General features: G+C 44.7%; 1 long non-coding RNA gene across 3 annotated transcripts in view; it reads left to right on the top strand.

The window, feature by feature from the left end:
• The window catches only part of LOC147718668 (uncharacterized), a 453,950-nt gene that overhangs the window by 391,648 nt on the left and 44,514 nt on the right, over positions 1-17,788 (top strand). The window contains exon 4 of one of the 3 annotated variants that reach the window (XR_015309998.1): positions 4,563-4,594. The exons of 1 other annotated variant lie outside the window; for it this stretch is intronic. This is a non-coding gene — a long non-coding RNA (uncharacterized LOC147718668). Of the gene's footprint in view, positions 1-4,529; positions 4,595-17,788 lie in introns of those variants that run through there. One more of the 3 variants, XR_015309997.1, reaches the window with a different exon arrangement.

Here is a 17,788-nt window from a genome sequence, read left to right as displayed (position 1 = left end):
AAAGGGACATGGCCTCGGACCACCTTTCAGCAATCAAACTGTGTGGGGCTTACTGGAGGTACCTGGTGGGCTAGTTGACCCCAGGGACCCTCAGGAATGAAGAGGACTTAAACCCCCAATTTAGAACATGCCAGGGATGCAGTTGCAGAGTGGTGCAGAGAGGGGAAGGGGCTTCCAGCGAGATGACAGTTTTTCTTTTTTTTAAATATTTTAAGAAGGGGGCTGTGTGGACCTCCTTCTTTTATTATTGTTTGGGCCCTGGGGACACCATCCCCCCGGGCCCTAAGCATATTTTTATATTAAAAAAAATTGAAAGGGGCTGCATGGCCTCCCTTCCCTGAGCCACTATTAGTCACAGGGACCTCAACCCCTGGGGGCTGGCCAGCATTTTTTTTAACACAAGCATTTGCAATGCAATAGGTCTCGCATTTGGGAGAGTTGAGCTATTGGCATTGTAAATAACATTGCCTTTTATTTATGTGTTTTGAAAACTGCAAGCGGTGCGTAAACACACATTTTGTACTCATAGTCCTTGCTTACGGAAAGGAAGGCTGGCAGTAAAAGTTGTTTATGAAGACATGAAGGGTTATATAAGAACAAAAACATAAAGCAAAATAGGCGTTAGCAAAGATGCAAGTGAAACCACCAAAAGCCCATGAGATACAGTGAATAATGCCATGCAAGTAACGTATCATTGGCAAACTGTATGAAATCTGAAAGTTTTTTTTGTTTAAATTCAAACCTAAATACTCCCTGTTATTTACATAGTTTTTCTTTTTGATAAGACGCCCCCTTTTGTGTCCTGCTAACTGCAGCAGTTATAAGCTAACATAAAATTAAGCGAATAAAGCTCCTTATGACAATGATTTGTAAAACAGAGGCCTAGGAAAGGGAAAGTGCTGTCCTCATGAAGGTGGCTACTCTGGTCACTTTAGAAAGGTAGACAGGGTTTAGATTCCAAGGTGGAGCTTTATGAAGATCTCATCTCCCGTCAATGAAACTGAAAATGTGGCCCGTGTGCTTTTTTTGATTTGTATCAGCAGTGGGTTTTGGTCTCATAAGTGTTTGAGCAGACTAATTGTCTGTATTTTTTAATGTCACACCACAGTTTTGCCAGTTGAATGCCCATTCCGCCCTGCGCTATCAGATTCACCCATAAAATATAAATCATACTGTTAGACCTGGCATTACTTGATGTGATTACTCCTGACTTTTTGCCTCTACCTCCTCTATTTTTGATGCTGTGATGGATTGTGTTTTTCTGGCTTAGATGCTTTGAGCACTTTGTCACTGCTGATCAGTGTCAAAGTGCAAGTGCTCCCTGTATAAAATGTTATGGTAATTGGTATGTTTGCCTTAGTAGTAAAGCCCCTAGTGAAGTGCACTATGTGTGCCAGGGCTGGTAAGGCACATGCTACTCATTGACCTGCAACATTAATTGTGCCACCCACACAAGTAGCCCTAAAGAGAGAACTCAGGCCTGCCATTGCAGTGCCAGCATGCAGTTTGCTAACTGCCATGTTGTCCTTACAAGTGCATCCACTTGCCTGGCCTTACCCTTCCCTTTCCAAGCACATCAGATACTCCTATGGTAGGTTCAAGGTACCCCCCTGGGCAGGATGCAGTGTCTATGAAAGGTAGGACATGTACTGATGTGTGTTCCATGTCCTAACAGTGAAATACTCCCCAGTTCATTTTTCACTGTTGCAAAGCCATCTTGCCCATAGGACTGTGTAATATGTTTCCAGCCTATCTTCCCGTAGGCTTAAGATGGAGAGGTGAAATTTAGTGTGCCTGAACTCACAATTTCATAACACATCTTTTTTTTAAGGTGGTTTTTGCATTATGTGTTCAGAAACCATGCTTTTAGAAGTGGCTGGTTTCTTTGTTCCAACAATTCTGTGTGTCTCTGCCTGGTTGTGGGTTGACTGTCTGTATTTGAATGTGACAGGATCTGGGGAATGTATTGACCCAGGGAAGGAGGCGAGACAGCAACAGGCTGACCTGCATCAGGAGTATAGGGGGAGGAGCAGCCTCTGGAGGTGAAGAGGCCTTGGCTGCTGTCATAAAAGAATGGCTCCATGCTAAGTGATTGGGGAACCATACCCCACTAATCAAAGGAAGAGGGTGTCACTGGCAGGGAGATACCCAGAACTGGTTTGGGCAGGGGTCAGTGCCCCCCTGAACATGAAGACTTCAAAGACATTTAGGGGTATAACTATGAGAGCTGAAATCCCTGAACGTTGGACTGATCAAGACTGAAAAGGATTGAAACTACTTCATGATCAAGAGGAACCTCTGTCAAGGAAGAACCGTTGAAGAGACTGAAGAGAAGGGCTGACCCTTCCTGTGTGTTCTGGGGCTGTCCTGCAGTTTGCTTATTCAACTAAGGAGAGGCTAATGGAATTTGCTGTGTAGTGTATCCCCTGCATAAATGGACTTTGCTGTGTGCTGAGTCCCAAAGTAACTTGTCCCTAAGGACCCGGGGAGAGCTGGCTCTCTGTTGTGGAAACTCAGGAAAATCAAAGTTTCCAAGTGTGTCTCAGCGGCACTGTATGCATGTGCTTTTTGCAGCCTGAGACCTTCGTAAGCAACACCGGAATCCAAGGAGCGGCACTGGATTGGATCATCTCGTTCCTCGCCAGAAGAACCCAGAGAGTCTGCCTCCCCCGTTCCGTTCCGCGGCCACCGAAGTCATCTGCAGCGTACCGCAAGGATCCTCACTCAGCCCCACCTCCTTCAACATCTACATGAGCCCTCTCGCAGCCATCACTCGCCAACACAACCTCAACAACATCATCCATCCCTTAACTAGCGCCGAGACGCCCACGGGTATTCGCCGCGCTCTACAAATGTCAATAAATAAATAAATAAATAAATAAATCTCCTACGCCGACGACACCCAGCTGATCCTCTCCATCACCAACGACCCCGCCACCCCCAAAGCCAACCTCCAGGAAGGAATGAAAGACGTTGCAGAATGGTTGAAGATCAGATGCCTGAAACTGAACTCAGACAAGACGGAAGTCCTCACCCTAGGACCATCTCCCTCCGCCTGGGACAACTCCTGGTGGCCCCCTGCCCTGGGCATCACACCCAAACCAACGGACCACGCACGCAACCTGGGCTTCATCCTGGACTCCTCCCTCACGATGACCAAGCAAGTGAATGCCGTCTCGTCATCCTGCTTCAACACCCTGCGCATGCTCCGAAAAATCTTCCGGTGGATCCACACCGAAACCAGGAAGAAGGTCACCCAGGCCCTCGTCACAAGACGTCTGGACTACGGGAACACCCTCTACGCTGGAACCATAGCCAAACTCCAGAAAAGACTCCAGCGCATTCAGAACGCCTCAGCATGACTCATCCTGGACATCCCTCACCGTAGCCACATCTCTGCCCACCTGATTAACCTGCACTGGCTCCCCGTCAACAAGAGGATCACGTTCAGAATCCTCACCCACGCACACGAGGCTCTCTACGACACGGGCCCAAAGTACCTCAACAGCCACCTCACTTTTTACACACCCACCCACCAGCTCCGATCCACCAGCCTCGCCCTCACCCTCACCTCCGTCTCAAGTTTTCGGAAATCCACCATCGGAGGTAGATCCTTCTCCTACCTAGCAACCAAGACATGGAACTTCCTCCCTACTCACCTACGGCTGACCCTGGACCATCTCTCCTTCAGGAAACAACTCAAGACCTGGCTGTTCGATCAGTAGCGAAACCCCCCCCCCCCTCAGCGTCTTGAGACCCTTACGGGTGAGTAGCGCGCTATACAAATTTTTTGTGATTGATTGATTTCCTGGGATTGTGTGGAACGAAACTCAACTGAGTCTAAGCGATTCTTTGTGTGTGCATGTGCAGCCTGAGACTGCCATTGGGGTCCATGGAGCTCGTTGGAAAGTGCCCTGTGACTGCAGTGTCCTGCAGCGTGAGTCATCGTTCATGCTGCTGTGAGGTACTTGTGGCCAAAGGCGTCATCGTAAGGAAGGCTGTGGGTCAAGATCGCCGGCCCGAGCCTCAACAGTGGAAATCGCAGGAGTTACCGTTAGCATAAGCTGAAGCCATTTTGTTTGGCATTCATTTGCATTAGTTATGTGTTAGCCATGGGATTCTGCCATCCTCACTGTTGCCTGCCTTCTTATTCTGCTTGAGTCATCAACTGTAGTTAACTCCTTCAGTACTGAGCCAGAGCACTGTGCATGCTCAGAAATGCCTGTAGCTGCTAGAATGCACCTGCTTTAGAATGTATCTGTCTGGCTGTTTCAACTGACTAAGCTGTCCTATGTCCCCTCCCATGTTGCTGAGTAAGAGGTTTTTGTCTGCCCATGTTAGTCAATAGTTATTCTTGTACATGCTTGTACCTCCTCTTTGAGTCTCCATGCTAATTCAGCAATAAAATAGGGTATAGAAACCCTGTCGTCCCTGTATTCCTTGTACTACCTCATACAGTGCCCAAGGGTGCTGTATCGATGTAGTCCCACTCATGAGTGAATATTAAACTTATCTTTTTGATATTCCAGCCTATGTGCCAATCTCTATCTTGTTGGTTTAAGGACCAGTGGACTGATAAAGGTGAACCCCTGAAGCAGTGAGCCCCTAAAAAGGTGTGTTTTTCCACAAATTGGTGCCCGAAAATGGACTCATCGGAGATGCGGCCATCCGAAAGAGAGGTCTTGACCGAGGATTGGAATCTACTGAGAAGGTACCCTGCAGTTTTGTGTCTGCATTTGTGATTGGAAAACACTTGCAGTTTACCATCAACTTTAAGTAGGTAGTAAGCCACTCACAAACGAGATAGGTCTCCTAGGTACCCAGCCCTCTTTATGAATGGATGCAAAAATTATTTTTAAGAGCAGACAGTGGTCCCATAGAAAAATTTCATTTTTCTTTTATAAATGCATCCCATTTTCCTTTAAGAAAAACGGGTTGCATTTAAAAAAAAAATCTTACTTGAAAAAGTAGTAACAGACATGGTGATCTGCTGACCTCAGCAGGCCACCATCCCAGCCAGTGTAGGCCATTTCCAATGGTTCTGAGACACTGTTGTTAATTCCAAATTTGCGACTCATTAAAGGGAATGGTCGTACATATGGCCCCAAATCCACCCTGCATAAAAAACAAGTAATGACAAGTTTGAAAAATGAAATTCCAACCGTCAAAAGGCAGCAGACTATGATGAAATAGGAAAATTGGGTGGTGTCAATGGGGTGTTCTGTGTTGTACTAACCTTATAGTGTGAGAAGGGTGGATAAGGGCACTGTTCCAACCTGCATATTTTTCCTGATCTGTTTATTAGGTTTTCCTTTCTTTTCCTTGAATAGTATCTAATAGTAATACATCCATGCATCAAAATAAATGGTCACCATACAATCTACAGTCCTATCTGCCAACATGCATTGATATGATGAAGGAGACCACCAGTCTTATTTCAGCTTTCTGCCCAAGTGAATCCTTACTTATAAATAAAATAGAAGGGTGATAAGCAGACAAAAATGATTACTTTACTGTCAGCCTGAGTGAAGAAGGATTTACACTATCCTAGGTTATCGGGCTGGTTGAATAAAATGTATAGTTTGCAAAAAAGGATGTGAAATGTACTTAATCTAATGGGTTTTCACTTTGTTACTGTTTGTGTGCTGCATGAATACTTTGCAAGTTGCCTCTACATTAAGGGTGACTGGTTATGTGCCAAGCTACCAGAGAGTTGAGCACAAGTTAATTTAGTGACTTTTTGTGGTTCACCCTGACAAGGATTATGAATTTTGCTTGAGAAGGGCCCATTCCTATCTCAATCAACATCTCAACTTCTCACAGCCAGTACTAGAGAAAGCCCTATACATGTAGAACATGCTTTCAATATCATCTGCTTTCTAATCAGCAGTCAGTGCAATTCTGTGAGACGTGCCTGACAGAAGCATCTGGGTATATCAAGTGGCAGACGAGCTGCTGAGTTTTTAACCGCCTCAAGGTACCTTAGCCTCATCTGGCAAAAGCTTGGATGCAGCATATTCCAGTACTCCAAGTGAAAGGTTACCAGCACCTGGACAACAGTTTTCAGGGATGATAAGTGGCGAAACCACATCACGTTCCTAAGACATATCATGGTTCTTAAACACCTAGCTGACAAGGTCTTAATATGGTAATTATAGGGGAGGTTTTGTACCACCCAAACCCCTAGATTTTTCACTTTAGGCTTATAATCAGGAAAAAAGCCCAAGGAGTTTAGCCACTATGCAGGGGATTAAATGTTACTTTGGTTCCTCATTACCATCACATCTGTCTTCTCCCAATTGAGATTGAGCTGAGAGGCTCTATCAATTGCATTTTGTGCGAGTGTGATGATCAATTGAGCATTATCCGCAAATTAAAGTAATGTAAATCTGAAAAGTTCTATAATGCCTGTCAAGGGGCACATCTACACTTTAAATAGAGTAGGACTCACAGAAAGGAGGTCATGATTCTTTGTATTGAGTCAAAGCCACATTCATGGTACTTGAAGATCTAGCATGCCATTTAAACGTAATCATGTCAATCACAGCAAGGGCATTTCAACGCCCTGCCCTCATTGGAACATCCATGTTGGTGACAACGGTTGGTGTTAATGAGCACCGTATACACAGAAAGCTTTAAGGTTCTGAACAGACAATTTCTGGTGACTCTGGGGCCTATTCACAAACTGCATATTGTAGTATGTCTAGTAGTACTACAACAGTGCTATAATAATAATAATAATATTAATCCACATTTATAATGCGTGAACCAACACCCGTTAGGGTCTCTAGGCACTGGGGACCATCGGGAAGATTAAGCAAGCTATTGCCCAGAGTCACATGGTGCTGGCATAATCTGCCGCCGGCCACGGGGATCAAACCGTGATGCCCAGATTCCGGAGTCTGTCACCCTGGCCGCAGCACCACACCTCTCCCTCTCGAACATACTACAAAATGCTATTCACATTATCTACATGGAGAGGCCACCAACTCTCCTAATCATTTTGATGGGGAGATTTCCTCCCTGACCATTCATTGGGATTTCTGCACACTAGACCTACGTATTAGGAGTAAATGTGGGAGGGACAGGTGAGAGAGGCTGCAAAATGGGAAAAACTTACTATTAAATGGGAGGGGATTAGGGAGAGTGAGAAAGGTTTAAAAGTAGGCTGGGGTGGGGATTAGGTGGGGTCTTGCAACCACCTACAAAGCCCATTACTATTCACAAACTGAACTTCTAAAGCTAAGACAGTCAAAAAGGACACAACACAGTAGTAAACATACTCCCACTCAGACCTGAAGTAAGTCCAGCACCACATATGGCCAACCACTGGAACTGTTAATTCTGCCTAGAGAAAATAATGGAGGGTGGGGCTTTAAAAAACACACAATTGGGAACAATGCTAAAAGTAATTTTTTTTTTAGACAATGTATACAATTAATTAGATGGTAAAAATTATATATAAATTAAAAATAATTATTTTGCAGCTCTCTTAAAGGCAATCTGTTATTTATTTAGGCAGCAGTTCAAACAGGAATTAAATGAAAACAAAACACAAGAAAAGTCCCACACCCAATTTGGAGTACTAGAGCAAATTTCTTTAAATAAAACAAAACCATAATTCCAAAAATCTAATCACTAGAGCTGGCGATGGAAAATTCTAAAGGTTTAGGTGAAAATTGTTTAAAAAAAGCATAACTTGTGGATATGGAGTCATTCAAGACCAGTTGAGAGTCAGAAGTGTAAGCCAACCATGATGGAGCGCAGGTTGGACATAGGGACCAGGCCAGTACTGCTGAAAAGTTGCCTTCTCAGTCCAGTGCCAGGAGTCACATTCATGGTGGAGGGGGCTGTGCAGAGCAGAAAAGTGAGGGGCAGGGCTAGAGCTTTGTGGTTGTGCCCCCCACAAATGGTCAATACTGTAGTGCGAGGAGCCAGGATGATGGAATTTAACATTGGTGGGCTGTTCGAGTGATAAGGTCTTGGCACCAATGGGCCCATTTGCAGCTGTGAACAGCCCCAAAACTTCAATTCAGCCTCTCTGAGGCCATGTCAAGGGTTCAGAGCCTGAGGGACACCACTTGAGGGTCAGGGGTTTGCTTTAGTTTGATCTGAGTGCTGATACAGGTGAATGGGAAACGGTTATGTCTTTGAACCTATGAACAAGTGGCCATCAGACTAGCCCTTGGAGTCACTCTAGGGGTCCTAGGTTCAGGTGCAGGCCCACATCCCTCTGGGTAATGCAGAAGAACAGCAAGACAGCAAGGCAGCAATTCAGAAAGGCAGCTGTCCAGGAAGGCAGTAGTCCAGCAGGACAGCAGTTCAGTCAACTGGCAGTCTTTTCAGCAGCACAGCTGTCCTTCTTCATTGCAGAGTATCTTGAAGTGCACAGGCGTCCTGCATTCAATGCCCTGACTATATAGGGGGTATGCTGCCCATATTTTGGAGACAAAGTACATCCTATTCAAGAGTAAAGTGGGGCTGGGACCAGCTCTACCCTTCTGTACTGCCAGTGATGGCCCATCCAGTCACACCTAAGCTCCCCATTATGTTAGGCTGTCTAGGAGGAATGCACAAAGCCTAAATGTCACCCACACCCAGTCATGCAACCTAGAGCTGGCTGAAGGCACCAAATGGTTTTGATAAGAAAATGTTAACTTTTTAAAAGTGAAACCTTCAGAACTATAATTTAAAATTCGACTTCATAACAAGTGGGGATTTTAAATTGTGATCCCAGAGTTGTTCACATGTAAAGTTTAAAAGTACTTTTTAAAAACCCTGCACCCTTCCACTCAGGGCTGCCCAGGACCTACCTTACTGGTGGTTTATATGTAGTAAAAAGGAAGGTTTTTGCCAGATCTAAATGGCAGTTTAGAACTGCTGCAATGGCAGTCCTGAAACACATTTAAAGTGCTACTTAAGTGGTTGGCACAATCAATACTGGAGGCCCACTAGTAGCATTTAATTTACAGGCTCAGGGCACAGTTAGTGTCACTTTATTAGGTACTTACAGATATGCCAGTTGGTTATAAACCAGTTCAACATGTTTCCAGGTGAGAGCACAAGCATTTTAGCACTGGTTAGCAGGGTCAGTCAGTCAAAATACTTTATTTGGTTCATACCAAAAACCAGAAAAGTATACATAGGCCCAAAAAGAGGGAAAATACATTCAAATGCAATATGGCTAACTAACAACAGTGGAACATCGACTAAGGAAAGAATATTTAACAAAAACAATACGAATTAAGTAACAATTTCATAAGTGAGTTTAAAAACATACACAATTCTTTTTAATTAAAAGTTCAATAATTGACACACATTTCCTCAATCTCATTGCTATATTTAAAAAAGTGGCAACATAAAAAATTTCCCACGTATTGGTCAACAGTTGGAGATATAATAGGGCAGGTTTCACTTGTTTGAACCCTTTGTCCTTTAGTAGGGGTACAGTAAATTTTTTCCGTATATCCTTAAAAAAACCCACAAAAGAACATAAAGTGAGCAGTGTCCATTACAGAGAAACCATCACAAGTGCATAGTTTCAAGTCTGTAGCCTTGGTCCAACAAGGGCACCCTGAAATGAGTAAATGAATTTTGTTTAATCTAAACTTGGTTAGTAGATATCTGTGGTTTGCATTGTTAACAATCTTCAGATATAATTCTAGGTCATTTTCTGATGTTAAAACTGACTGAATGACTGACTGACTGACTGAAGTACTTATAAAGCGCTCGAATGCCGAGGCGTGTTGGCGATATAGTGACAGGGAGAGCGGTGAGGCAGATCTTAATGTGAGGAGAAAAGGCAGGTTTTCAGTGCCTTTCTAAAACATTGTTTTGATTTTTGTGAGCGCAGATCTGAGGGCATAGAGTTCCATAGTCTGGAGACTTGGTACGAAAGGGACCTGCCGCCCCATCGCATTCTTCTTATTTTTGGTTGACCTATCAGATCATGATTTGCTGACCTTAAAGTGCGTGATGGCACATGTCGAGGGAGGAATTTGGATAGGTCGTCTGGTCCCGTCCCGTGCCGTACAGGGATTTGTGTGCCAGACAGAGGGCCTTGAACTGTATTCTTGCTCTAACTGGGAGCCAGTGAAGTCCCCGGATGGCTTTGGACGTTGGATGGCGGTAGGGTAGATTTAACAGAACCCTAGCTGCAGCATTTTGGATTGCCTGAAGTTTATTTAGTTGTTTTTCTCCTGTGCCCAAATAGAGTGAGTTGCAATAGTCCACTCGGGACATTAAAAGGGCACCCATTACAGTTTTTTTTTAAAGTTGGAGGGATGTAGGGTAGAACTTCCTAAGACCTGATTCTGCCCTCCGGCTGCTGAGCCAAGCTCAAGGAGGAGAAGGCAGTACAATAGGTTTCCTGTCACAGGGAGGTGTGACCACCTTCCAGACAGGACTTGGTGTATTCGGGCATGGGACATCAACTAACTGATGGGCTCTCACAGTTGGCTTGGTCAATTCAGAACCCTCTCTGTCCATCTCTCTAAGACGTTTAAAGGCTGACTTGACCCATTTTATATCTCCTTTAACCAGTTTAGATGGCTCCTCAAATATTTCTGGTCGCCCCAGTAAGACTGCAACCTTTCTGACATTGCTTAACCACGGGATAGATTGCCAATGTTCTAGTCTGAGACAATCCGCCAGGACCTCATGATTCACATCCACTTCTGGATTCAACCAGACCATAATCCACTTTAAAAGGGGCGCGATGGCGATCCGATCTTCTAAATATTCCACCCCACATTCTTGGTGAACTATAAAGCCTGGGGTCGATTGTGGTACAGATAGAATAGACTTTAAAAATGTGTCCTCTGCCACCTGTAATAGCTTAACGTTCTTAAAGCCCCATAGATTCGTGCCATACATAGCTATGGACACACATTTTGCGTCATAAACCTTTAACACTGTTTGTAACGGCTTCACCCCCAGTTTACGGGAAAACCCCAAAACAGCAGAGGTGGACCGTACAAACGCATTTCTTTTCTTGGACAGTTGAGGAAGCCAGGTGGAACTTTCATCAAAAACCACCCCAAGGTAAGGGAATCTGGTTACCCTAGTTAACTTGTTCCCATCACAATGGAGTGACATATGCTTCCTGAGCCTGCCCTTTGTACCCACAGCCATGACATGAGATTTGGTGTAATTAACGCTAAGATCCAAGGAGGACATAAACTCATAAAAGGTGTTTAAAAGACTTTGTAAACCTACTGGTGTGCGCGCTATAAGTGCGGCATCATCCGCATATAACAACGCGGGAAGAGAGAACTTGCCCGCCTTAGGGATATCCTTACAAGCTGCACCCAAGACACTAGCTAGCTCATTAATATATAGTGTAAATAATAAAGGAGCTAAAATGCAGCCTTGTCCGACCCCATTAGTTATACCTATCTTACCCGTACAATTCCCCTTACGATCATATCTCACTGTGGCTGTGAGGTCCCTATGGAGATCAGCTAGAAAGTATACTATGTTTTCGTCAATACCCATCTTTAAAAGCAGATCCCATAGCTTGGACCTGTTTACCCGGTCAAAGGCCGAGGACAGGTCCATAAATGCTATGTACAATCAAACTTGCTTCACTAAAGTATACTTCCCAAGAAGTAATTGGAGGTTGAGGCACTGATCTATAGTACTGCGCCCCTTTCGGAACCCATGCTGTAAGGCAGACAGAGAGTTTGTGTCCTCGAGCAAATCAGATAATTTACACAGAACCACTCTGCCTAGGACCTTCACAGCAGAATCTATAAGGGAAATTGAATGGTAATTACTTGGCTCTCCTCTATTACCTTTTTTAAAGATAGGTAAAATTACCGACTGTGACCAAGTCATTGGGATACCAGTTATAGAAATTCTATTAAAAACATTAGATAAAACTTTAGACCATATTGCTATGTTAGACTTAAAGAGGTCGGCTGGTACGCCATCAGGGCCAGGGGCCTTATTGCTTGTCATTTTACAGATGGCTTCTGTTACCTCAGCCTCGTTTACTACTAAGGTGTATGGATGAGTAGCCCCTAAGGTTGAATCATCAACCCCTACGGACACTGTTCATAAATTGACTTAAAATGGGAAAACCACTTATCCTCCTGTATACCACAGTCTAAAACATTATTACTAGAATCTACAAAAATAGGGTTGATTTATCACTGCCCAAAATTTGGCTCTATTTTTTATGACATCAATAGAGGTCAGTTCTGCCCAAGCATCTTCCCTAATCTCTCCGCCTCCTCTGTTCAACTGCTACTTTGTATGCTTTCCTTAGGAGTGCCACACTTTTTCTATCAACAGGCTTACATTTCAGGGCCTACTTCAATTTGCGGTTGGCTACTGAGCAGTTATGGTTGAACAGCCTACTGGCCCTGATACTTTAACTTTTCCGGGATGCGTTAAGTCAGACGATATCTGCTGGCAGACCTTTTGGGATGCCTCCACTACTTCACTGTCCCCTGCTTCCTTGTCCATGCATATACGCAACTTCTCCCCTCTACTATTGGAGAGGTTGCCTAGGAAATCCTCAGGGATGATTTTACACCATTTAATTCTCCACTCCTGATCTGTAACCCGAATATCTTGTTTATCAACCCCGTTCAATTGCCTCCCGGATCTACTAAAAATGCCTCCAACACGCAAAAAAACGGGGTTATGGTCGCTAAAATGGGACCAGACAGGAAAATAATCCACTAAGTTACTCCCTAATGTTAGACTTGTAAAAATAAAGTCAATGGTTGACCCACTACCATTTCCCTTAAAGGTTGGTATATTCACCTCGTCCCCATGGGTAACATTAAACCATTTTCAGCTAAGATGTATTCCAATAAGATCCCCTGCTCCGTATGCTCAAAGTGGGAATCAACCTGTCCGATGAGGGCAAAGGGATCATTGGACAGGTATTTATCTCGACATCTATGGATATTAAATCCCCCCAATAGTATTATATAGCATTCATTTTCGGACAGCTCCCTGTAATCTACTAAAAAGGAATGTAAAGCTGTTAAGTTACTAGAGGAAGTGGCTCTATCGAATGAGTTGTAAAAGTTGATAATCAAAACATTAGAATCCCCTTTACAGATGATTTTGACTACCAAGCAATAGGTGGAACCAGAGTCAATCACCGTATGTTTTCCTAAAATATTAGCTGCCACTAGAGTTACCAGCCCTCCCTTAGCTCTTCCTCTAGTAGTAGTGACCGCTGGGAGAGAATAGGTGGTGTATCCATCCATAGAAAATATGTTATTTGTGTCCCACGTCTCCTGCAAGGCGATGATATCTGCTGTGCCTAAGAATTCCCTCCAAATGGGGTCATCTACTTTGTTCCTTAACCCTGCGATGTTCCATGTTCCTATCTTGATGTATCTATTTTCTCTGGGGACATCCCTACCCACTGGTTGGCTAACTGGGCTATTTTCTAAAAGTTTGCCATTGCCGAGCTCACAGGTAATGTTGAGCGATACCCTTTTATCCACACTTAAAATCCTGTTCTCCGAAGCCGAATTTACGGAGGAGACGAGGTTGATCTTATTTCCTTAACCAGTTCCTGGAACTGTTCCCGCCTGTTGTCAATCAACCCAGCCCAGGTCGGACAGGCAGTCATACTGGTTTGACATTGGGATGTTATAAAGATTATCTAATGGATAGGGGATTTGGGCATAGTTGTAAGTGTGACCAACATTCATCCCATTGCCCCTAAACCTGTCTACGTGGTGTCTGATGTCATGGTTATGTCTGCCTCCTCTTCTCTGGGCTAGAATCCACCCCTCCTCGCCACCTCTATCCCAGCTATAGGGATTCATTTCCCTAAGTGCCTCTGGCCTCATCTCTCCTCTGTGGTTGTTCGGCTCTTTAAACCAACTCCATCTACAATTCTGCTGCTCATTGGGCATATAAAAATAAGATAGGGGCCTAGCTGTGACCGAAGTGCCTTTATTATTATTATTACGAGGATTCCCCCGACAGATATAATCCGCGATACGAGAATCCTCAAAGGTCACTACTATACAGTCTCCCTGTGTTCTTTTCCTGTTTATCCTACCCAAGGCGTTCTCTCAACCATTAGGATATTGCCACAGAGATTTGGTGGTAAAGGGTGATTATTAGTTAACCAGTGGCATACCTTGTTTTTGAGCGCCTAAAGGTTTCTGTATTAGGGGGGACCAGTTCTGTTACCCCTGTGAGGATAATCACGTAAGAGGAGGCATCTGGCGGTAGATGAATATTTCGCCGTATCAAATTCTTTTCGGTTGGTGCAGGGCCAAGTTTTGGAGTAGGGATGGCAGGGTGTTTTGGATTAAATTGGTCGCTAGGCTTATTTGCTGTTGGAGTTTGGGTGCTAACTTTATTAATCAGATGATTAGTGGAATTTAGTGCCTGGTTCTTTGGCGTCTTATTTTTTACCGCTGCTGTACACTTAGCCACGTTTCGAGATTCACTGGCTGGAGCGGTGTCATTAGTGATCCTGTTAGCAAAGCTACTATCATGAAACCTTATGTCCTTATGTATGTCGTGAAGGACTTTTTCGATGCCATGAAGCCTGTCTTCTAGGGGGGCAAGTAAGGTTTTAATGATTTTAGTTATAGTACAACCCAAGGGCTCCTCCTCCCTATTAGCCATCCCTGTTGCATCCGCCCTTAACGTATCGACAATGATGCTATCCTCAAGGATGTCGGCCAGGGAGTTATCCAGGATAGTATCATCGACAATAGTAAGGGGTAGGCTAGCAGCCTCTAAATGAACTACTTCCGCCCCAGTTTTCTCCCCAGTAGGTTCATTACCCAGATCTCGCGACTCTACGGAACCACCCTTCTCATTTAAATCATCACTAGTATTCCCGGGAGGGTTAACACGGGCTTTCTTAGCTCCAGTGATGTTAGAATTAGGTTGCTTTCGCTTGGGGATTGCCCCATCCCTCTTCCCCCTCCTTTGTTTGTGTGTAGACACCACCAAAGGAACTACCTGAGGATTTAGCTGGTTAAGTACCAAGCTAGTCCCAGTTGGGTTATGAACCTCAACCTGAGGGTCGAGGGGTGGTGGGTCTAATAAGCTTGGTTGACTACAGTTCTTATCATGAATGTCAGCGAGGACCTGTACAGGGTTGGGTATAAGCAATGAGGTATCAGGTGTGTGGGCAGAGCCAATAAGACCCAAGGACGATCTTTTAGCTAGAGCTAATTCCTGAGAAACCCTCCTTTCCATAAGTACGATTCCTTGATCAATTAAAGAGTTGGTACGCACAATAAAGTCATCTAAAGTTCCAGTCAATTTTTTCCCGCCTGCCGCTGCCATGCTTTTCAGTCTCGCGGCACTCCATGTACCTCAGCAATGCAGAAAGGGGGGACAGCGAGATCCACACACAGAGCTCTCAAGGGGGTTTCAATAAAGCAACAATAGTTATGCTCGAAATAGCCAAACAAGAAAAGCAACAATAGCAAGTAAAAACACTATCGCAGCAAAATATGCAACCTCTATCTTCAGGGAGCAACCAAGAGCCTTGGCCCAGTCTAGTCTCTTCCGGCCTCTGACGGCCACAGACGGTCCCGCGCAGCGGTGATTGAGGCCTGTAAATTATAGGTGGAAATGACACGAGGGAGGCGGGGCAAGCAGGGAGAGTGGCCCAGGTGTTTCAGGTCAGGCTGTGAGGGGTTCCTGGGAGATGGAGTCCCTGACCACACCGCTCGCAGCCCTGCTCCTCCAACTACTCAGCCCAATTCAATATTGCACGAATTTTCTGCCCCTCCTTCTCAGTTCCAGCTCTCAGAAGGAGCCGCGAAGCGGGACCCGCAAAGCAGGTCCGGCGAGGTGTGGCGTTTTCAGGGGTAACTCCCGGGCAAACGCAGCAGTCCAGCCCTCAGTCGACCGGCAGGTAGGCAGCGTTTAAAATCCCAGGAAGCGCTTTAAAGCATCAGGTTTTGAAAGCGAAAATGGGGGGCGGGGCAAGCAGGGAGAGCGGCCCAGGTGTTTCAGGTCAGGCTGTCAGGGGCTCCTGGGAGATGGAGTCCCTGTCCACACCACACGCAGCCCTGCTCCTCCAACCACTCAGCCCAATTCAATATTGCACGAAGTTTCTGCCCCTCCTTCTCAGTTCCAGCTCTCAGAGGGAGCCACGAAGCGGGTCCGGTGAGGTGTGGCATTTTCAGGGGTAACTCCCGGACATAGGCAGCAGTCCAGTCCGCAGTCGACCGGCAGGTAGGCTCCATTTAAAATCCCAGGAAGCGCTTGAAAGCGTCAGGTTTTGAAGGCGAAAATGGGGGGCGGGGCAAGCAGGAAGAGCGGCCCAGGTGTTTCAGGTCAGGCTGTCAGGGGCTCCTGGGAGATGGAGTCCCTGACCACACCGCTCGCAGGCCTGCTCCTCCAACCACTCAGCCCAATTCAATATTGCACGAAGTCTCTGCCCCTCCTTCTCAGTTCCAGCTCTCAGAGGGAGACGCGAAGCGGGTCCGGCGAAGTTTGGCGTTTTCAGGGGTAACTCCCGGGCAAAGGCAGCAGTCCAGTCCTCAGTCGACCGGCAGGTAGGCAGCGCTTAAAATGGTTAGCAGTGATAAAGTATGCAGAGTCCTAAGGACAGCAAAAATGAAGTTTTCAAAAACAGGTCTAAGGGCAACCAGTTAGGGGAAAACCATGCAAAGGATGTCAGGTGACCTAACAGTGACTCATTTTGTACTAGCCTTTGTACCTTTGATTCATTCTTTTCTTCTGAAGGCCTACCATTTTTATTTGACTTGCTGGTTGCATTTTGTCATGCTATTATTTTTTAGTGAACGTGTTTAAGCTACACATTTTTCCTTTCAAGGTGCTTGTTTTTGTTTCTTTGCTCTAGAATTTGTCTTCTCTCCTGAAATCTTTATCCTTTGCAAAAAAAATTTACCCTATCTTTCTCTAACCATTTTTGGTAGAGGAAGAGGCTGGGTGACATTGGGAAAAGTTGCAACTTTCATCCTTTGAGCCTATGCTGGTTAAAGGTAAGGTTGAATATTTATTCAAATATTAACACAAGTTTAGTATTATTGGCTTTTTGTCCATGCCCCATTATTATATGCCTTTAGAATCTTTTTTGGCATATATGTAACTTGAGGTTGCTGGTCCCAACCATATTTTCAAGACTGAATCAGACCATGACTCAATACATTCTTTGGTACTCTGATGGCTATGTTTTGGAATGAAACTCCTGTAAAAAGCTGAATTTGCTTACCGTAATTCTGACCATGGTTGAATCAGAATGTCATAATTTTATTAAACCTACTGGCACAGCTCATCGTTCCTTACATCTGAAAACCCAAACTTGCCTTACTTGTAGTCCAGAGTGGACTTTAATAATAATATAGGCAGGGCACAGCAGGTAACATATAGTGAACAACTTACAAAATGTAAAGTCGGTATACACTCAATATTCAAAACCACACCAAACTCCCTTTCCTTTTGCAGTTATGTTCTAGAAACATTGCGGACTACAATTGTGCTATGCGTCATTTGGTTTTGCATAGAGGGGTTTGCATTAAATTCAGTAGGAATAAATTGCAGCTTTCCTGAGCCCAACTGGAAACTTTCCTAGTGTTTTCATACTTCCTTTTTGAAGTTAGCAGCAGCTGTTATTTACATTTTTCAAACTTCCTTTGCTGATCAGCAAAGGGATTTCACCATCTCCCAACTATGACATAATCAGATGTTCTCATTAGAGGAGAATCCTTAAGAGTAAAAGAGACACACAGGTATGTAAAGGGAAGTGATGAAAAATTACTTACTGAATTTAAACTACTGGAGCCTTCTCGCTTATCTCCTTTAACCCCTT

Source organism: Lissotriton vulgaris, chromosome 4_1 (assembly GCF_964263255.1).
Source record: "Lissotriton vulgaris chromosome 4_1, aLisVul1.2, whole genome shotgun sequence".
NCBI classification, from domain to species: domain Eukaryota; kingdom Metazoa; phylum Chordata; class Amphibia; order Caudata; family Salamandridae; genus Lissotriton; species Lissotriton vulgaris.
This window is presented reverse-complemented; position numbering and strand designations above follow the sequence as displayed.